The sequence below is a fragment of the Chenopodium album genome, chromosome 19 (genome assembly GCF_948465745.1).
Source record: "Chenopodium album chromosome 19, dcCheAlbu1.1, whole genome shotgun sequence".
In the NCBI taxonomy this organism is placed as follows: Eukaryota; Viridiplantae; Streptophyta; class Magnoliopsida; order Caryophyllales; family Amaranthaceae; genus Chenopodium; species Chenopodium album.
The window spans coordinates 40636672-40660736 of NC_137852.1; the positions used below are offsets into that span (position 1 = coordinate 40636672).

General features: G+C 31.3%; 3 pseudogenes; 1 reads left to right on the top strand and 2 right to left on the bottom strand.

Annotated features, from left to right (window-relative positions):
* Window positions 1–440: 440 nt before the first annotated feature.
* On the bottom strand, window positions 441–1459 carry LOC145594378 (cytosolic sulfotransferase 13 pseudogene; annotated as a pseudogene).
* Window positions 1460–3408: 1949 nt separating this feature from the next.
* Window positions 3409–4447, top strand: LOC145594380 (cytosolic sulfotransferase 13 pseudogene; annotated as a pseudogene).
* A 1249-nt stretch (window positions 4448–5696) lies between these two features.
* On the bottom strand, window positions 5697–6708 carry LOC145594381 (cytosolic sulfotransferase 15 pseudogene; annotated as a pseudogene).
* Between the last annotated feature and the right edge of the window lie 17357 nt (window positions 6709–24065).

A 24065-nucleotide genomic window follows, 5' to 3' on the forward strand; every position in this document is an offset into this window, starting at 1 on the left:
CCGATATTCATGGAAGACGGGGATTGGTGTGCTGATGGTGTTTACATTATTCATGTAAGTGTGGTGATGGTGGTGTACTGGTTTGCTTCTGTGTTGTTGTTGCGCTGAGAGGAAGAAGATGAAATAAAAAAAAATAAAAAGAAAAAATCTTTTTATTGTTGATATTTTATTGTTAATATCGAATATTAACCGGGTCTGCCTCGACCTTTGGGAAAACCGAATTGAAGTAGAAAGCAATAATAGGAAAAAAGCAATGCATAAGCTTTTTCAAATAACTTCAAACTGATGAACTATGAAGCAAGAATATATATGGTACCTAAACAACATAAATTGAAAAAAGAACTAAAGAAGACATCAGCCACCCTTGGAAAGATCTTGCTTGAGTAAAAGATCACTAATTCGATCTGGTACTCAATAGTTTGATTTTGTGGACTTTTGAATTATGAGTTCATTTGATAGTATTCAAAAGAAAAACCAGCCAACTTAAGTTTTTCTAACATTTGATCAAATTGTTTTACCATCGTAGGAGTCAAGTAATTGGTCCAATCTCCAACCTCGCCTTTCCTAAAGAAAGCCTTGTTCTCAAATCTAGATATAACCTTACCACTCTTGTTGACCTCCATTTCTTTCAAACTTTTAAAGCTACATAGTTCTATTATCTCATCTATAACCTTTCCTTCCTCTTCATCCGTCGAAAACGGACAACCTACAAACTCCGCCAACCTTTTCAAATGATCTCTTGGTTCCTTCTTCAAGCCTTCATATTCCAAGAATAACACCTTTTTTGGATTTTGTTTGCTCTCCTTCCAGTAGCCCAACACATGATTTTCATAAGGCCCCCATGGCGAAACACCCGAGCAAAACATTTTTACATATTTCTCCATCATTTCCATATCGGGTTTGATGCTCTTGCAGTCCTCAAACTCTTGAAAAAAATGCCATATCGAAACAAAAGTGTCTAAGGGATTTCGACAAACACAAACAATCCGGCATTTTGAAGTCTTGATCGAATCTGGCAGTGAGTAATACGGCATGTGAGTAGCAAATAGTCTAGGTGAAGGTATTTTAGATAAGTCTGGTAGTTTTTCATTGACTTTTTGGTAAATTATTGATTCTAAATGTGAGATGAGTTCATGTGGATTTTTGGTGTGAAAAGGGTGTTGAGTAAGATCATTAGATAAATTCTTACGATTTACAATGGCAAAAATAAGGGATTTTAGCCATGTTGTACCGGTTTTGGGCTGACTCGCTAAAATGATATCAGAATCATGAGCTTGAAAGTGGGTTTTGGATGCAATTATTCCCTCAAAAATATTACTTAAGCACCATAAACCTTGATAAAGGTACATTGGCCAAACAAACCAGGTTTCTTTAGGGAGGGATTGTTGTAGCTCTTTGATTTCGTCTTCCGGATTTTCTTGAGCAATGGTTTTGGTGGGCTCTGAGGATGCCATTTAAGCAAATATAATGGGTTTCTTAACAATGGCAAAATCTTTTGCATTATATAACCTAGGGGGAACATGGTTTGGTTTGGTGCGGTATGAGTCCAAACCAAACCAAACCGCAAAATACGGTTTGGTAAACCAAACCAAACCATATTAGTATTGAAACCAAACCAAACCAAACCGTAATAATACGGTTTGGTTTGCGATTTATGATGAGATGATATTTTTTTTCTAAAAAATTGTCAAATAATATTTTATTAATTTATAATAAAGTTTAAATAAGTAGCCCAAACGGATTAAATTGTACTACAAAGTTACAATAAAAACAACAATCAACTAATCAGGTGCTAATACATACTTCGTCTCAATAAGTACTATCATAATATACAACTTTTATAATTTTTACTTATGGAAAAATAAAGTTATTGATCGCTAAAGTTTTGCATTGACAAGCGTGATAAAAGAAATAGATCAAGTAAAAAAAAAGAACAGAGAAAGTAATAAAAATAATACATAACTGATACCATGTAAAATTATGTAAATCTCCTTGGAGATGGTATTCTCATTAACCAAACATATATAGGTGAAGTATTACAACCTACTGTGAGAATACAAAGGGATACATAATTATGATTACAGAATACCAAAGGCTAAGTGAATATTAACCATATTCATTAACAATAACATAAGATGACAGTCATGACACCGATAGACAGAAAAAGAAAGATTGACGAGTACAAAGTTAATTATTGCTTTTAAAAAGGGGACCAAACTTGCTTGATAAATAAGTGACACGTTTTTTCCATTGCCACTCTCAGCCTCTCAGTTGATGATCACCCTAGAATAATATAGCTTTCACTTCAACTAATTTTAAAACGGGTGGAATTATTGTTAAAGTGACTACTACTTTGGTACCTACCAAGAGTGTAGTTATTACAACGAGTGTTACAATAGGAGACCTAAATCTCACAGAAATACTTGCGTGGACCTGGTTCACAATAATATTATTGTGGACTCGAGGTTTATACACACGCAACTGACATTATATTGAACATAGTGACCTTTATTTTTAACGTAGTAACCTTATTTTTAACATAGTAACCTTTATTAAAAGTTGTATAACGTTTAACACTATTGTGAATTTGAAGTACGACGTTATGACCCAAATTTTAACATGGTGACCTTTTATATTAGTATTGACCTTATAAAATATTTCATTAAAAAAATTAACCTCTTATAGCCTATATATTATCAAAATGACTTTTATTTTCAACATAGTGACCTTCATTTTATTATAGTGACTTTTTTTTTTATTAATAAAACAACCATAGTTTCTCTAATGTTAGTGGTCTACAATAAATTAGTGTGAACCAGGTCCATTTAAGAATTTGTATAAATCTCAAGGCCAGCATCTTCAATCGTGAAGCATTGCAGACCATTTATTTTGGATTTTTTGTACTTATTATTGTAAGAAGCCAACAACCACAATTAATTAATTTCATTATGACATTTAATGTTTTGAGTCATGAACAAGTAAAATGGACTACGGAGTAATTAGCCTGATATGATTCGAAAACAACTCGTTTACTTCTGAACATATACTCCGTATGTCTAAAATATTTCTTGATTAATTTTTTTTTAATTTTTATTCTTTATTTTATTTTTATTTATTTATTTATTTTTATTTTTTTGTAAATGTCATATGACTTTTTGTCATTAAAAAAAAATCTATTATATATATATATATATATATATATATATATATATATATATATATATATAAACCTGAATGTATGTATATATATAATCCCTCCGTCTCTAAATACATTCCTCTTTCGCTCTATTATGTGAGGAATAAATGCTAGAAAGAGGAATGTAATTTAGGGACGGAGGGAGCACATTCTTGTACATATATATACATGTCATATATGTATAAGACCATGATCATATATAACACTATGCAATGGAGCCTGAGAAACCACAAAAAGCCCTCATAATGGAAGAGTTAGAAGATTATTTACAACAACTTGAAACTTCACTCCCAAAGGAATTATGGATGGGTGCTTTCCCCATAATTCTATACCAGAATTATTGGTGCCCCTTTAGAAGACTTAAACCATCAATCTTATTTCAAACCCAATTTGAGGCATCCGACACTGATATCATTATAGCTAGCCTCCCAAAAACCGGTACCACATGGCTGAAATCCCTCCTCTATACTATTGTAAATCGGAATATTTATTCCGATTTTACTAAACACCCACTTCATAGTGAAAATGCGCATAAATTTGTTTCACATTTCGAGTACACAGTTTATGTTAACACTAGTGATGAAACCCTACCCCATTTAGCCAAATTATCCCCGCCTCGACTCTTTGCCACACATATACCTTATTTGTCACTGCCAAAATCAATAAAATCCTCGAAATCTCGAATAATTTATGTATGTCGAAATCCTTTGGACACTTTTATTTCGTCATGGCATTTTTACCCTCAGGTAGACCTTCACAACAACAATGAGCAAGATCATAATAAGATAGAGGAGCATTTTGGTATGTTTTGTGAGGGTAAATTCCCATTTGGCCCTTATGATGACCATGTACTTGGTTATTGGAAGGAGAGTGTACAAAATCCAAATAAAGTGTTGTTCATGGAATACGAAGGGCTAAAGGAGGACCCGAAAACTCATGTGAAAAAGCTCGCGGAGTTTGTGGGTTACCCGTTTTCAGAGCAGGAGGAAAACAAAGGTATCATAGATGATATAATCAAACTTTGCAGCCTTGAAAGTTTGAAGGAAATGGATGTGAATAAGAATGGTAGTTATTATGGGTTTTTTTGAGAACAAAGCTTTGTTTAGAAAAGGGCAAGTTGGAGATTGGACTAATTATTTGAGCCCTACGATAGTTAAGAATTTTGATCAAAACTTCCTTGACAAATTCAAGGCCTCTGGTTTTTCTTCTAAGTACTATAAACCCTTTAATTCATATGAAGCTCCAAGGTAATTAAGAAGGTTGATGGTTTTGTTTTCGGTCAATGTGAATATCAATTTGTTGAATTAATTTATTTCGTGTTAAATACGGGTCTGGGCCGCACCCGTCACGGAAGAGTGTAAGTCCACCACTTTACAAGACCAAGGAGGTTCCACCTCAAAACCATTTCGCTTAATATAATTTTATTTTCTGTATTTGTTGTTGTTTTTTTGACAATAATAACTAGCTAGTGTGCGACCCTAGCCTGGAGAGATATATTGTTTTGTAACTTAATAATGTGTACACTTTACACAGTACATTGTTGATAGGAGAGTTCAACTTTAATTGTATTTTTAACGAGTAATTATTATTGTATGCAGTTTGGCTTTCCTGTATCAATTTCATATAATATTGTTCTTAATTATATTTGGATGATCATACCAAAAATTATGCATGCATATGTTTTTTCCTAGGTTCAAAAAATTTACACAACAAAACCTTTGACTATTAACTTATTGACATATTTGGAGTACTGTATGAGATTATGAGAATTGCGCAATTTTAGTTTTACGAAGTCAAAATTTTGAACTATGCCTAACCTAGGAAAGCAGATTTGAACTTCGTGCGTAAAGCCAATGAGCAAATGCTAGGAAACAAGAAGTTTTGTGATATCAAAACTGTAAATACCTGAATTCTATTTTTTTTTTTTTTTTTTTTTTTCTTTTCTTTTTTCTGAAATGAAGCCAACTTGATTATACAAAATTACCCTCTCGTCAACTCTTTGCCACTCATATTTATTAATGTGTGGTTGGTGCACCCGGAAAGAACATTAGTTATATTTAAATAAACATGGGGAAAAAATGAACATTATAGATATTCATAAAGAACGCGAGCATAATATGTTCTTTTGACGGAATCCGACAAATGGTAGTGGTAACAAAACAAAAACTCAATATAAGATAATTGTTCACAAACTTTAAAGAAAAAGGCAGTTGTTCGCAAAAATGGTAACATAAAAAATAGTTGTTTACAAATTTCCTATAAAAAAGGAAAACATTAGTAAATTGTTCTTTCTTGAAGAGGAATCCAAAAGCATTGGATGAAAGAAAGGGTAATAAAGAAGAGTTATTACAAGGTATGATTTTGAAACTATCACTTACTAAATGGTAAATATTAGTGATCCAGTCTGTTGCATGTAAACCTCACTAGAATTCGTTAAGGAAATAAAAATCATTGACATAGCATCAACCAATTGACTATTGTAGGAAATTAAATAGGAAATCTAGTTAGTTAAATAGTATGGGGATGAAAAACCAGCCTTCTTGAGTTTTTCTTGCATGTCATCATTACGTTTAGCCATTGTAGGAGTCAAGTAATTGGTCCAATCTCCAACCTCCCCTTTTCTAAATAAAATCTTGTTCTCAAATTTAGTACTTAGCCTTCCAAACTTGTTTACCTCCATTTCCTTCAAACTTTTAAGACTACATAACTCAACTATTTTGTTTATTACATTGTTTTTCTCTTCAACCTCCGAGAATGGGTAACCCACAAACTCGGCCAATCTTTTCAAATGAGCTTCTGGCTCTTTATTTAGCCCTTCATATTCCAAGAATAACACCTTTTGTTGGTTTTTCTTGCTTTCCTTCCAGTACCCTAATACGTGATCTTCATAAGGCCCCCATGGGAAGACACCCGAGCAAAACTTATCTACATATTTCTCCATCATATCTAGGTCGGGTTTAATGCCCTTACACGGCTCAAAATCTAGGTAAAAATGCCATGTTGAAACGAAGGTGTCAAAAGGGTTTCGACAAACATAAACAACTCGACATTTTGAATTCTTGATAGAATCCGGTAGGGATAAATACGACACATGGGTAGCAAAGAGTCGAGGTAAGGGTATTTCAGATAAGTCTGGTTTATATCCATTGACTTCTTTGTAAACATATATCTCTAAGTGTTCGATGAGTTGATGAGGATTTTTGGTTCGGAAAGGGTGTTGAGTAAAATCATCAGAAAATTTCGTACAATTTACAATGGCAAAGATAAGGGATTTAAGCCATGTTGTACCGGTTTTTGGTAGACTAGCTAAAATGATATCGGTATCATGAGCTTGAAAGTGGGTTTTGAATGAGATCATACCCCCCCAAAATATAATTTAGGCACCATGAACCTTGGTAGAGGTACATTGGCCAAACAAACCATGTATCTTTTGGGAGGGAAAGTTGCAATTCTTTGATTTCGTCTTGCAAATTTTCTTGAGCTATGTTGTTTGTGGGATCTAAGTTTGCCATCTAAGTAAATGTAATGGATATGTTAAAAATGGCGAGAGAGTTGCATAATATAGTTGTAATTATTGCTAATAAATCCTAAGGCTAACTCATAATAATAATGAATTGTCTACTATGAATATACTACTGGAAAGGAAGGTCGTGCAAATATGTTTTTGCTCACAACTTCACACGATCAAGCTTTAATTTGTATCTAAGTCAACTATTCTTCTCTTGATCTTCACTAAATGCGCTGAAGTTTTTAATGTCTCATATAATCCCAATATTATATGGAAGTGTTTCGAGGATAAATTTACCGACACAATGCTTATTTTCTTATAAGGATTTAACAAGTACGTATAGTAACTTTAGTAAATGAAGCATAATAGTCTCCCAACCCTTGGAGTCTTGGACCTGTCCCATGCTTATGGTCATAAAAGTATATCATACCTAGGGATCGATTGGGCGATGCGGATGCAAGTACCCCCTCCATCGTACCCGCACTTGCCAAATTTTTTAATACCCGCCACACGGGGTAGGTAAAATTTCAACACCCGGTCCACTACCTATGTTGATATTATTCATCATCCGCTTTTAACCCTTTTTACCACCTAAAAACACTTGTTTAATAAAGTTTCTATAGCATGTCACTATGCCATCTCTAAATTGTTGTAAATACATAATTTAATACAGTAGCATGTTTTACAATTAAGGTATGTAGCAGTCAATTTATAATTTATAATATTATTAAAACACAAAGGGACAACATGTTATGGCCATGTGTCATTATTCCCTCAATGTGATTTGATGCCACATCATCGTTACGTGTCACCCTATGTATCATCATTCAAAACTCTTCGCATGTGTAACTTTTATAATTAATTTTCATATAGAATGTAACTTCTAAATAATTGCACATTAAACTACAATTTAATTTGTAGAAATCAATCACATACTAATGGTTGTTTCCTTGGTAACTATGTTTCTATATCCAATACTAATTTAGCAATTATACATAGTAATATCTATCTGCAAGTATTTAAACTCAAGATAATTTCAATACCCGGGGCATCGCTTGAGCCACAATCTAGTTTGTAATAAAACAATAAAATAGTCCTACATCATTACAAATACAAAAAGTATGACATAAAAAAAGTACTTAGTGATAGTAATAAGTTGGCAAGTAACTGGGAGGGTAATTAGACGGATAGATAGGTATAACATCAAATCCACCACCTATCCACTACCCACGGTAGATATGACTTTTAATTGTACCCATGTCCGTCTACTTCCCCGCCTAATTAAACTCATACTACGCGCTCCAAGTAGGGCGGGTGAAGTGCGGGATTCATATTATACCCACCTATTGTTATCCCTAATTATATCATGGCAAATGATCAAAGGCTAAACACAAATTTTCAAAAAAGACAATTTCACTATACTTTTTAATAGGTTCAGGGGTGGATACATGGATTACATGGTGGGTTCATTTAACTCACTAATTTTCTGAAAAAAGATAAAAAGTGTTATTTGTGTGAATCGTGATGACAAGTAGTAGAAATGCAGCTCAATGGTATTTTTTTTACCAACTATTAGTCTAGGAGATCAAATGTTCGATCCCTAACATCATCCAATGTAAAAGATAACTTGATGGGTTGTAAGATAAAGATGCATGTGTTATATTTTCCTTAGTAAGTAGTTCTATAAAAAGGTATAAGAATGACCCTATCTGCCCATCTATTGCATAAAGAGATTAGAATTGAGATATGTTATAAATGTTGTGTAGGTTGATGAATTTTGTTGGAGCTCCTAAAGAGTTTTTTGTAACAGTGGAGTGCTTAAAGAATAAATTTGAAATGAAAGAATTAGGAAAAATTAAGTTAAGCTTAAGGTTATAAATTGAGCACTTCACGATTATTGAAGCTTTAGGAGTTTTGGTGATGATGAATACAAAGAGCAAACTTCATCCAATGAGAATTCTCTTAGTGTTGTACTAGAACAAGTGAAGTTGACTTTGGAAGAGTAATTTATCCATGTTAAAAGAGATAATTGTGAAAAAGGACCTTTTAAGTGGTCGACTTTTTGAAAACGGACCTTTTAAGTTGTATTTTGTTTGTATGGGGTACTTGGGTGAGCTTGCATGGTGGTCAACGTCAGAGCTTTGGAGTTGACTTTCACGTATTAGTCACGTGAATTATTTTAAAAATAAAAAGTAAAAAAATTCCCCAAATTTCCCTCTTTTCCCGACCTTCGTGAGAATATTATTTGAAAGGGTTAGGTCGAGAAATGAGGGAAATTTAATTTGGAGAATTTTTTTTTAAAAAAGTAAGATACGTGACTAATACGTGATAGTCAACTGCAAAGCTCCGGCATTGACCACCATGCAAGCTCACCCAAGTACCCCAGACAAACAAAATACAATTTAAAATGTCCTTTTTCAAAAAATCGACCACTTAAAAGGTCCTTTTTCACAATTTTCTCACATTAAAAAAAGTAGAAGAAGAGTTCCTTACTGGAACTAAATGAGTTCCATAACAGGAACATGAAGAGAAACTTTCTAATAGAAGCTTGATGGTTGAGAAGCTTGACTTGGTCAGCATTGAAGACAACAAGTTCCATAAGAACTTGGCCTGTGAAGTACCAGCAAGAAGCTGGAGATTGAAGGACAGCAGGATCTTAATCCTAGACTGCGTGAAGCCCAAATATCCTTAACCTACAGCTTTGACGAGACAATCTAGTTTGTGTTAAGTTTATCCTTTTTAAGGATTGTTGTAAATATGTTAATTTAGTTTATGTATGGAATTTTTTAGAAGCGTGGCAAAGCTAGGCAAGCTTATAAATGGAAAGTTTATAAAAAGATAAGTTTTAATTTATGAAAAGAATTTCCAAAGGTTTTATCTTATGAAATCCGGTTTACTTAAAAGATCACAAATTTTTGTATGTGGCTGGTCACAAGGTGTATATTATATCAACAGTTTCAATTTTTAAAAACCATACCTATATATATGAAAATAATTAACCCAAGTAACAACCCGAGCATTGAACGGGCCAAAAGGCTAGTTGTATTTGATTGAGCTTTAAACGCTTACATGATGTAAGTGAACTCTCTTTCTCTCTCTTTCTCCCTTCGGCCCATCATATTATTACTCCTTCCGTTTTGTAATACTTGCTCCACTTTTCTTTCTGGCCGTTTTTAAATACTTACTGTATTTCCTTATGTGGAAAGATTTTACAATATTTATTTAATTTCTCTCACCTAGTGGACCCACCATAAATCCTATTTTATTAATTTCATATTTTATCTCCTCTAAGAGTCTGTTCTCATTGACTGAACTGAGCTGAAATGAACTGAATTGAACTGAACTGAACGTATTAGAACTGAATTGAAATGAACTTAATACAGCCGAACTAAACTTAAATGAACAGAATTGAACTGAATATTTTATAAAAGAAGGAAATTAAGAGCTGAACTGAACTGAACTGAACTTATTAAAGCTGAAGTGAACTGAAAATAATCGTATGAGTTCCACTATTTTTGATTTTTATAATTCATTATTCTTCTAACTACCCCACTACCTAAATATTTTATTACTGTCTCCAATTTCTCCTAAAATTCCGCACATAAAGAAATGAAACAAGTATATAAAAACGGAAGGAGTAATTTAATTTGTATCTCGAAATCAAGAAAAACAATAACTTGGTAAAACATAGAGTAACGTAGATTAAAACTACTACTTGTACTTCGGAAACCAACAACGAACTTTAATATAACTTGTTATAAAACACATGCATACAAGTCTACAAGATACAACGTCCACTTTTATAGTTTTATTTATTAATACACGTAGCTTCATAGAGCCCTAAGCACAAGAAATAAAAGCTTTGTAATAAGCTTAATTATTAGATTTGTAGGGAGGATGGGGGAAATCATTCCAGTCATAACAATAATTGCCGAGACAGTCGATTTGATGTCCAGTAATTGCACAACAGCCGATAAATGCACAGTTTTCTCCCGGATTTGCGCAGGCTTTGAGGTTTTTCAATGGTTGTTGCTCCGCCGTTGCTACTTCTCTTGCAACCTCTTGTAAAACCTTTAACTCCTCTCTCTCTAACACGTTCATCGCCTCATCGAATATCTCCATGTTGGTTGTGTCAACGATGTTTCCTTTCCTGCTTGCCCATGTTGGCACTGCATGCACTATCATATGTGGTTCGATAAGTGTACACATAAATTATAGGTTTTGGCACAACAAGCTAAAAGCTAATTACGATAGAAAATATAGGAATTATGAAGTACAACATGACAATCATATTAGATTGAATTTTTCAGCTTTTGATCGATTATAAAATATGTCATAAACAATAAATAATTTAAGCAATATCAAGTCATGCATGGGTACCATTCTACTATACCTATCCTTATAGCATTCATATCCGTGTATGTAAACAACTAATAATTAAACAACCGTAATAATCTCAATTAAAATATATGAAGTATGAATTAAGAGATTATTGATGAATTATTAAACCTGCCAAAGACACGAGCAAAATGATGGCAAAGATGGTAATTTTCTCCATAGCTAAAATAAATTTGAGCTTAAAGAATTTGTGTCATCGATCTATCAATCTTTACACTTATTTATAATGCTAAGAAAAGTACCAAGCCAATAATTGATTGCAATGGCTAATAAAGTAATATTCCTAGGACTCGAGATGGGAGTAGTTAGTAGTATTTAATATTCCTATCATAGGGGGTCCCACCAACGGATTCCATCCAAGAATCCTTAAGTGGTGCTGAAATTAAATTTTGTTTTGTTTTGGTTTTTTTTTTTTTTTTTTTTGTGTTATAATTAAAGTTTTTAATTTTTTTGTGGTGTTATAATCAATTTTTCAGCTTTTTTGTGGTGTACTTTTGCAAAAATTTCCAAATAATAATCTACTAGTTTGTGGCATGGACGACAGATGTCCCGAGTTTTGTTTAAATACAAAATGAAAAAATCACCTTAACTTAAAAAAATATTATGAAAACATTATATTAATTTAAAAATTAATTCAAAAAAGGAAAAAAATATGTGAAAATTGAAAAGAGATGTAGTAGTATACATAAAAATATTACTATGTGCAATTGCTTAATTAATTGGTATTTAGTCTAGAATATTACTCGTACTATCCATGAAATTAACAACCATTAATTTGTGATTAATTTCTTTCAAATTAATTTATAGTATTTATTGTGCAATAATTACTTAGAAGTTACATTTTAATGAAAAATTAAATAAGATTATTACACATAAAATAAGATTATTACTCGTACTATCCATGAAATTAACAAACTTTGTTGCCCATCACTTAGCTAGATTATTTCCTTTTGGTGTTGAACAAGTTTGGATTAATCATTGTCCAAATGACGTTGCTCCCTATGTACTCTCAGACTCTTTATTGTTTGATTAATATGCTCAACGCGATTCCCTAAAAAAATAAAAAAGATTATTACACATAAAAAAAGTTTTAGAGTGGTGACACAGGTGACACATGATTTCCTTTTAATATCCAACTAGTGTGTTGCTCGGGCGATGCTCCGGGTTATATTTTTTTTTAACACTTGTAATTGAATAAATAGGTTCATTTTTTTTAAATATTTATTTATTCATTATTTGTTTATAATTTGTAATAGTTTCTCATTAAACCTTTGAATAAACTAATTATGGAACAACTATTGACTAATTATAATGAAAATAAAGACATAATTATTATCAAAATAATTAAATAACTAAAATTTATAACAATTGTTAAATTTTCTTGTTTGTATGTATTATCTCGATGATCATAATTAGTAAATAATATGATCGATTTTTTTTTAAGAATTGCATTTATTAAATGTTCAGATCTCCATCCAATCTACATACTTATATATTTATGAGTCGAGTATAAAAACATAATTAATATACGGATGAGATGGTAAGACATCTAATGCATATTTTTGTGGTTGTGAGTTCAAATCTCATAAGAGACATTTTTATTAAAATATGCTTATAGTTAAAAGATGACATGGCGAGGGTGCCACGTGACACATAAACGTTTTTGAAAACGCTTTTTAATGTATAATGAGTATAGATAATGTTATCTTTTGTGGGGGTGTTACGTGTGAAAAAGATATTTCCTCCATTATTAAATTTCTCTGATTTAATTTATGATTTAGTGATTTGTAGATTGGTTCGATGCTTGGCTTCTTAAGAAAATGAAAGACTTTTTGGCTGAATATCAGACTACACGTTTTTCACGTGAAGTTTTGATGACCTAGACTGATTAGGTAAATGAATTACTCTATTTTATGCAAAACAGCACTCAAAGGAAATTTTGAATTCCTATAAAATGAGAAGAAACTAAATACAAGTAGCTAGGAAGGTGCAAATGAGATTCGGTACTTTGATCTTCAAAATTCAATTGGATGCGTCAATAAATTATTGATATATTTAAAGAATTCGTGACACTTTTTGTCATGTTTGATTCCATCAATCTAATAAACTATGTTCAATTTGAAAATCAATTAAAACTGTAGAGGAAGATGTATAAACACAAACTCAAAACTGAAAACTATGAAAAAATAGGGAGTTATATACAATTGAAGGTACTAATGTTTGCCAAAAGTTGCAGGGAAGGTATTAACGTTTCAAAAGTTGCAGATAGAGTACTCAACTGAAAATTAACCTTCTACAACAGGTTAACTAAAGTAAAAAAAAAAAAGGGAAAATTAAATTTCTGACATAAAGTCATAAGGTACTAATGTTTGCTCTATTTTTCCACTCAAAAAAACCTTAAAATCTTCTCCCAAAACCTTCAACACTCAATCATGGATTCCCCACAATTCTAAAATACCCCATCAAATCAAAATCATCAATAAAATAAGCTCAAACCAATTCATCAGTGGTGAATTCATCAATAATGGACTTATTCTTTCAACGCTCATTAGATGATTTAATCAAGGAATTCGACTTCATTCCCCATAATCATCAACACCCCTTTCATCTTTCCTCTCAAAAGCCATTGAAGAAATTCGTCGCGAAATTAAATCAACAGACCCACAAATGAAATCCACTGCACTTCTCAAATTAACTTATCTTCATTTTTAATTTATGAGTTTGAAATTTCTTGGGATGCTTTTCCTATAGTAGAAGTAATCAGTTACCCTCAATTCAATCTCAAAAGAATCTCAGTAGAAGTAATTAGTTACCAATCAATTCAGGAATGTTAGAATTTTAACTAAAAATAAATAAATAAATTAATTAATTAATTTTTTTTTATGCGTACATGAGAATAACGGGGACACTAACATAGACATCGAATTTGCCTACCTCCAGAAGCCCCTCCCCTGCTCCGAGTGATGACATAATCTATTTGATGCGTACATGAGAACAATAATGGGGACACTGACAATTAATTAATTAATTGTTTCTTCTAATGTTTTTTTTTTTTCATTTGCTACTTCTAAATTGAAGGTTTTCTAAGGAGAGAGAAAATTGAGGAATTGAAGGATTTTTGTTGCAGTAATGGAGGAGAGAGAAAGTTGAGTTGGTGGATGGTGATGAAGGAAATGAAGCATTTTTTTTTAAAGGAATATAAAAGGGGGAAACTGGTTGGAGCAAGTTACCACTTGGAGTTTTACCTGTTGTAATAAGTTGAGTACTCTAAAATACAACTTCTCAAACTTAAGTACCTTCTTTGCAACTTTTCCCAAACTTTAGTACCTTCAATTGTATATAACTCAAAAATAGGCATACATCGATTGTTTGTTACCATCGATGACCTAGCCAAACCTTTGATATATGTATATGATAGAGATTATGGCCTTTGGTAACGGCCAAAATATTTTTGTTGCTAAATTATGTTGAGTAATAAAATTTTCTTTGTTGCTAAAAATTAATCTTCTTATATTATAGTGAACACATGATAATAGTACATACACGTAATAGTACATGACAATAGATATGGACAATTATAAAATGCATTGAATCAATGCAAAATTAAAAACAAAAGTAACTTTAGAAATTTATAAATCCAAAGCCTAGAAGGCCAGACGCTATATTATTTATAAATCTAAGAAAAACTATACAAATACAATCAAAATGAGAAACAATGAATAATGGAGAATTCTATTTAGACACCTCTTTATTTGACTCAAATAATTATACTACTACACAAAGTTTTATTTTACATTCCAAAACTTAATCATAATCATTTTCCATGTATTTCGACATTGATCTCAGGATTCCTTGGAACCAGAAGGAAAACTTTATCCAAAGTAACTGAGCTATCCTTTGTGTTGAACAATAAACCTCTCAAGTATCACCATATGTAAGAGTCCCATTGGTTGAAAAAGAGAGAGTTAATTTGTTTATAAGGCTAAGGGGCTACTCCTCCTATTGGCATATGGTTTTAGGATTAAACCTCCTTTGAATTTGTGAAGTGGACTCAGTCTCTTGGTTTGCAAGTGTGACCAGCACCCGTATTTAACATGGTATCAGAGCCTGCAGGTTCACAATAATATAGAACCCTAAATGGCTATAACTTCACTAGGCAACAAGTAGGTCCATGTGAGGGGGAGTAAAGAAGAACTCTAGCCCGAAAAATCACATGAGACAAAGTTAAAATGGACTTTACATGTGAAGAAAGTGTTGAAGAATAGACCTCTTAAGTATCACCACATGTAAGAGTCCCACATTAGTTAATCAGTTTAAATTATAAGGTTAAGGGAACCTCCTTTAGACTTGTGAAGTGGACCCTCTGTCTTAGTTTGCGGGTGAGGCACATACCCTTATTTAACACTTCATACTCAAATTATGATACTTCGTAGTATGTAAAAGAAAAATCAACCTCCTTAAGCCTCTCTTGCATTTAGATAATTCAGTTAGCCATCGAAGGAGTCAAGTAATTGGTCTAGTAGTCTCCAATCTTGCCTGTCCTAAATAAAGCATTGTTCTCAAACCAAGGATAACTTGTCGCTTGTATTAACCTCCATCTCTTTCAAACTTTCTATTAGTTGAGACGAACACTACAAGAGGGGTGAATTTTATGTGAGTTTCTAGTGACTACTTTTACGGAATAGAAAACAGATTATAAAAGGAACTTAGCTATGCACACAGGATATTACGAGGAAACCTTCTAGGGCTCAACTATAAGTAAAAGCTCGGCCCTCTACGGGATTTCAAACACCAAATTAATTCACTGTAATAGGGAAAACTCTCCTAGTTACAACCTATCATGAACAGACCTTTTCTCACAAGCTCCAGACTATACTTACTACTCGAGAGGACCCTATCCTACCCAACCTAAGTCCTGGACTTAGATTCTACTCTCAAACTGTATGCAATAATGTTAAACACTCACCCAAACCAAAAAGATACAAACACTTGACTTCTAATATGTGATAGGAAAGTTACACATGGAATTCGAAACTAATATGATAAAGTTTAGACTTGGCAAACTTACACTTGCAAGATCTCTTTAGATTCTTCATGTATAAACTCACAAAGTGTGTTAACTATGAATTCTACTTTATATACAAGTGATACCCGTATGTAAAGTAGAGTTTTCCAAAAGATAGAAATTGTAAAACTACCATTTTCATAAAATATGTTTTTATGTAAATCTTTTGTAACGAAAATCATTTTATGAAACTTATCAAAGATAAATTTATGAAAAGAATAATATATTTATAGAGCCGTATTTTTATAAAATAAAATCTTGAGAAAATCTTTTCGTAAATTAAACTTATGTTTTATATACTTTTCAGTTGTAAAGCTTGCCAAGCACTAATACAAAAAAGGTCTAAGAAACCTATTAAAATAGGCCTAAGAGACCTGTTTAGAGGAGGTCTCTAGCTCACAGGTGACCTGTTCTATAGAATAGGTCTCTTTGTATTTGATAAGAGACCTAATAAGTGAGACGACAGGTCTCTTTGAGCGTATTTAAATTATTTATTTTATAAGAGAAACAGACCTGTTATGTAACATAACAGGTCTCTTTGGTAGGTACCAAAGAGACCTGTTATGTTACATAACGGGTCTCTTCAATGTATAGCTTTTTTTTTAAAAAAATTAAAATTCCTATGATAATCATGGGTATTATTACTCTACTATAATTGGCAACAAAAAAAATTATAAATTACAAAAGGAATCCATTAAAGAAACTTATATAAACTTATTATTGAAATTTACAAGTATTAAATTATTACATTAATTTACAAGTATAGAAACTTGTTGAAATAATCTACAACTTTAAAAAAAATTTACAAGCATACTCCACATCTCAATAGTATAACTTGTAGACGTCAAACACCTGTCCAATAATATAATTTATGCAAATACCCTTTCTTTAGAGCTGCTATGCTATGCTCTGCTCTGCTGAAATCTGCTATGCTCTGCCACGCTCTGCTTAAAATTAATACTTAATATTGAATTATAATAAAAATAAAAATAATAAATAATATTTAATATTTAATAATAAAAAAAATAATTCATATTTAATAATAATAAATAATTAATATTTAATAATAAATAATTAATATTTAATAATAATAATTAATATTTAATAATAATAATAATAAATAATTAATATTTAATAATAATAATTAATATTTAATAATAATATTAATTAATATTTAATAAGAATAGTTAATAGTTAATATTTAATAATAATAATAAATAATTAATATTTAATAATAGTAATTAATATTTAATAATAATTATAATAACAATAATAATAATAGTAATAATAATAATAATAATAATAATGAAATCTGCTCGGCTCTGCTCTGCTTTGCTCGGCTCTGCTATGCTCTGCTTCAATCTGCTGACATCTGCTCTGCTTTGCTCTGCTCTGCTCTGCCCAGAAGCTCAAAAGAATAGGGCCCAAGCCTCTGAAGAAATTTAATTAGCTCATATAAGAAAATCAAAAAGAGTACCTACCTCTGCAACACTACCATATTTCAAAGTGAAACATACACCTGCAAATTCATGGGATGGAATCCAAGATACAACAGTCAACAGCCACTGAAATAGGGGAAAAAATGAATAATCAGTATTTGTAAACTATATTTGTCTCCTACCCAAATTAGAAGTGATAACAATTCAATAATTTTTTAAAATCCAATATATTATAAACCATAGACAAATCCTTTATTAAAAGATTATATTAAAAAAAAATTAAATTAAATAAAATAAAAGAAAAAGGTGGTAATAATCATAAAATCAGAGTATAATTATGATGCAAAAATCGACCCTGTGAACATGATTAACATGAGATAAAGTCAACACTATGAACATTAGATAAAATCGACACCATGAACATGAGATAAAAGTAGCAAAATTCAATTGTAGATGATTTGTTAAAAGTATTACCTCTGAATTGCTTTGTAGAAAATAGGGTCACTTGTTATTGATGAAATTGGGAGATATTTAAATTAGGGATTTGTAGAAAACGGAAATAAGCCAAAAGGAGCATCGTCATAGTGGCCAGCGAGATTTGTTGGAGATGAATTTGAATCTCCTATATGCTTCTTTTCCTGAAGCGGCCTCTTGAAGGGTAGTGGCGACTAGGAGGGATAAAACACCCTCTTGAATTGCGACTGAGTTCCAGATCTGATGAAAAGTGAAGATTATGGGTTGGAAGTCATGGGGCTTCTTGACTGTGACAATGACTAGATTGACCTTGGTGCTTCTTGCATAGCATTAATGGAGGAAGAAAGTGGAAGAGGAAGAGATAGAGAGAGGAGCTAACGAACAAATTAATGGAGGGATAGGAAATTGGGCGGCTTAATTAAGGTGAGAAGAGGAAAGAGAAACAGGAGGTGAAAGAATGAATGGTGGAAAGGCGAGGGTCGGTTTAAGACTTACGAGATAGTGGGCCCATACAAACATAAGAGACCTGTTATGATGAACAACAAGTCTCTTATTTCCTTCTTTCTATCTCTTGATAAACTTTTTGACATATAAGAGACCTGATATCTCTAATGTTAGGTGTCTTATATCAAAGTGACCTGTTGTATCAACCAACAGGTCTTTTATGACAGATTGCTTTGCCTATTTTTGTAGTAGTGAAGCTTTGTCACATCTCTAATAATTTCCATGCATAAATTAACCTAACATATTTACAATAATCCTTAGAATAATAAACTTAACAAACTTATCATCTAGCTGGATTATTACGTCAATTCTGTAGGTTAAGGATACTTGGGCTTCATATAGTCCATGATTTGAGATCCTGCTGTCCATCATACTCTAGCTCCTTTGCTGGCCAAGTTCTTATGGAACTTGCTGTTTTCAACGCAGACTAAGTTAAGCTTCTCAACTTGCTGTCAAGCTCGTTTAGAAAGCTTCTCTTCATGTTCCTGTTAGGGAACTCAATTAGTTCCATTGTGGAACTCTTCTTCTACTTTCTTTAACTTTCCTTGGATTCTCCTTGAGTCTTCATAGGTAGGTTACTCTTTCACTTCCAAGGTCAACTTCACCTATTCTAATCACAACACTTAGAGAAATCTCATTAGTTGAAATTTGCTTTTTATTCATCATCATCAAAACTCTATAATCAGACTGTTAGAGATGTGTGGGGAATATTTCAAGCACTATAACCCCAAGCTTGAACCCTACTGTGATCATACACTAAAGTATGGTGGCGTTCCAAAAGGAAGAAAGCTAAAGCAAAAGAGTCGTCAACAAGTTTTAAGAACTTGTAAACCCAAAACGATCCAGGAGATCGTCAACTCCATAAGGTCATGAACCAAATAGGGTTCGGGAATGAAGGTACGAATCCAATCTACAAAAGAAAGGACCCGTCCTATAAAATAGGCCTCTACTTTATTCTACTCGTATTCATGTGCGCTTTCTAACTAACATGCAAACATTAGGATTAGCCCTAAACCTGTTTAATCTATGTTGGTTGAATATTAATGCACAAATAAATCTATTATTGGCGATCACTTGAATTAAAATCACATTAGCCTAAACCAAATTATTAATTATCTTATTAAGCGTGATTTCAAGTACAAATTCCCTTTAAACATGCATAAAAGGCGTGATCAAGCAATAAAAACAAATATAAATAATATCAAGCAACATAATAATAACCATCATAACAATAATAATAATCATAATCATGATAAGGCATACTAAAGCTTAATAATAATAGCAAGATCCTAGGCATGATACTAACAAGATTAATAACAAATCTTAGCATGTCACTAAGCATAAAGATCAAAGCTTTAAACCTAACATGGTACTAACATGCTATTAGAAAGAATAAAACACCCTAAACATGATACTAAAAAGCAATAATAACATCCTAACATGATACTAGGAATTAAACAATATAAACATGCTTTCTACATTGAAAGAGAGTAATAAGATCATATACTTTGAAGCCTCGTACCTCTTTCTAATAACAAAATACACAAGTTAGTAAACTTCAATGAAAATAATAAATAAAAGAATTAAATTAAATAATTAAAAGAAAGTGTTATAAAGTTTAGACTGGATTAAGGACCAAACCCTCAGAAATTATAAACCTTTCACGTCTAGGGTGAAGGCAACTTCGAACTTGGCTAGGTGTATCAAGATCTTATGAGTGCGGTATTGTGTTTGCAAAAGGTTGGTTTAGAAAGAGAGAGAAAGAGAGAAATCAAGTAATTCTTGATGAGAGTTGATGAATAAAAACGGAGGTCGAGGACCCTATTTATAAGGAAAATAGTCCAGAAATTGACAGAATTTGATAAGGAATAAAACTACACGTTGTCGCCAGAAATACACTCTGTTGCCAGGCGACAGCCTACGAAATTCGATCTTTAACCAAATTTGATCTACGGAATCCGTACAGAAGATAAAACGTATAATTAAAAAATAATAATATAATAATAAAATAATAATATTTTATTCCAAATAAAAATTCATCTTAAAATAATTATTAATCCTAACTCCATTAGAATTTAAAAGAACCTTCTAGAAACTTCTAGAAAGTTATAATTAATCCTAATTATTTTTAGAAATAATAATTAACGTTGGGCCCTCCTCTAGATCATTGGGTCGTATGTAAATAATGAACCGGGCTCAGTTTAGTATTTTGGCCATAACTTCCTTGAAAATTTTACACTACACTCCGGTGTAGCTTCTGCTACCTACACCCCCGCTCCCCAATTGACGTTATTTTGCACATATAATATTTCAAAACTGAACATATTTTATTAATAGTTGTAAATGAACATACAAATATTTATAATTGAACATTTAATTAAGGAGCATTATTATAGATGAAAAATGTATAAAATTTATAATTTTGTACTTGTTATTGAAAATTTTTGAACGTAGCACACACTCCTTATTGTAATTGTAAGAATCATTTCCATGAAAACTACAACATAACACACACTCTTATTGAAATTCCTTATTAAATTTGTTAAAATAACTAATTCATGATATAATTGGGTGCTTTAATTAGTAGTATAAAAATGAACTTTTTCTTTTTTTTTTGACAAGAATAAAAATCAACTTTTAAGTATATGCACATATTCATTTTAAAATTAATGCATTTACTTGTTGATCATGAATAAGAACGAAAAATAAACATTTATCAATACGTAAATTAATATTTATATATAATGAAAATGAACATTTATCAACACGTAAATTAACATTTATCATCTATTAAAATGTGAATGACGTTATACTAACATATAAATGAACATTTAACAAAATGAAAATGAACATTCATAAAAATAAAAAAATTAAAGAAATTATAATAAAAAAAAATAACTACGAATTATAATATTTGTTTCTCTTCTCTGAAACGGTTTCCTTCGCTCTGCAAACAAAACTGAAGAATGTACAGATATAAATTTATTAGTTCTTCAATAAAAATTGCTAAGATTATAGTATAATGCTTACATTGATTTACATTACTATATATGTAAATGAACATTATGAATTTCATATATGATCAAAAGATTTCATAGTATGCATAAGTCAGTTTCTTAACTCACATGAATGAATATTTATGCATTTCATAAATGTGCATAACGTATCATAAAAATGAACATTTTTTATTTTGGCATATAAAGTCATATATAAACTCAAATAGATTCAGATATACAAATGAACATTTATAATTCAGTATATGTTCATATATTACCTCGGAATTGTAGAAATGTTAACATCTATACCATAAATTTTAATATCTTTTAAAAGTTCTTGATCTACAATAGGAGATTTTTACAATGACTATGTAGTAATATATAAATAAATATTTGTATAAATCATTTATTAACATGTGAATGATTGTATACTAATATATAAATGAACATTTATCAAAATGAAAATGAACATTTATAATTTTTTTTTTTTTAAAAAAAAAAAAACCACTACGAACTAATTTAATTAATGCTTACTTTTCTCCAGATTTTTTTTGATGTTCTTCTCTGAAGCTATTTCCTTCATACTGCAATAAAAAAAATAAAATACTTCTACTCAAAATTCAAAATGTACTTGTTCAAATTACTAGTTTTAAAACTAAAAATAGTAAATGTTCCTTTAACACAATTGCAACAATAAATTATAAAAATTAGGGTTTATACTCTTTTTCGAATTAAATATTAACAAAATCACTTATTCCTTTGAATTTCAACCTTGATTTGTTGAATTATGTAGTAGTTGAACAACTTTTTTGGATAATTTGTCGCAAAGTTTGTTGAAAATTTTGGATTAGAAAATGCTGAAAATGGGTGTAGAGAGAGAAAATTCAGAACATGGGTGAGGAGAGAGAAAGTGAAAAAAGATAAATGGTGGTTTTATTTTTACTGTACAATTGCAGAAAGTGGGTTTATGAGGGAGATTGTAAAACGCATCGTTTAGAGGGGGGTGTAGGGTGTGGTACCTACACTAGGGTCTAGTGTATACCAATTATAACTTCCTCAATACTCATCGGAATTGGGCTTATAATATATCGTTTGAAATGTCTTTTCGAGCCCCATCCAATTACTCTATTATTGGACCCTTATTATGGACCAAATTAAACTGGATTGGCTATTTTTAATAAAATAAGGTTGTTTTCAAAAACAGAGAAAAGAGAATTTTTAATAAAAACTAAACCGCAACACTTGACTTTCCACACTTTCACCTCATTCGATTATGGTTCGACGTGAAAGGCATTCATCACCGGGTTTGGTTTTGGGGAGACACATATGGGTGTCTACAAGATGTAATATGTATGTGGACAACAAAGCTTTTTACTTTCCAAATGGAAAAGTAATAAAACTATGATCAGACTATTAGAGATGTCATATGTCTCTTGATAATTTGAAAATTATTATATCATGTATTATTATTCAAGATATCAAGAGATAGAATAAGTATATTATATCTCTAATACAAACTTCAACATCATATATACAAATTAGAAGAAAAAATATCTTCAATACATACACTAAAATGAGTAAATTGACAATGATATATATATTTATTGACCAAGAAACTTATTAAAAAAAAAACAAACGCGCACGCGTTAAACAAACTAATTTATTATCTTGTAAATAAAGTAGGAAAAATTGTCAGGAACTACATGCTAAATAGGGGTATTTGGAAATAACTACCCACTAAAAAATTTTATTAAAAAAAGTACCCCCTAAATTTAAAAAGTTAGAGTAGCACTACCCATTTGCATTTTTCGACGAAAAAGTCCGGCGTGTGGGGCCCACTTTTTCAATTTTTCTTCTGAAAATTCCTAATTGAAGAAGTGAAAACAAGTAGGGTATGCAATTCATAGGTAATTCTTCTTTTTTAATCCATTAATTATGAATTTTGATATTAGGGTGTAACGATTAGGTTCTTAGAAATTAAGGTCTAATTTGTCATTGCATTGTGTCGTTTCAGAGAAAAATTGAAAAAGTGGGCCCATGAGCCGGACATTCTCGCCGGAAAATGCAAATGGGTAGTGCTACTCTAACTTTTTAAATTTAGGGGGTAGTTTTTTTGATAAACTTTTTTAGTGGGTAGGTATTTCCAAATACCCCTATTAAGCGTGTAGTTCCTGACAAATTTTCCAATAAAGTAAAAAGTCATTCACTTGTAAAGAATGTGGATTTTTGTAAGCAATTTATGCCCATGCATATAACAAACTGGTGTTGTTTGCACTTATGACAAATTGGTATTGTCCGTATTGAATATCGTTATAAAATATTTAAACGCAAATTCTTGTATTTTTATTAGGATTTTTTTAACTTCTACCACCAAAAAAATCAAAATTTGTTTTTTACCATAAAAACTTTTGTAATTTACCTCCAAAAAAAATAAAATAAAATAAAATAAATTTTTTTTTTACCACCTATCGTAAATGGTAAACCT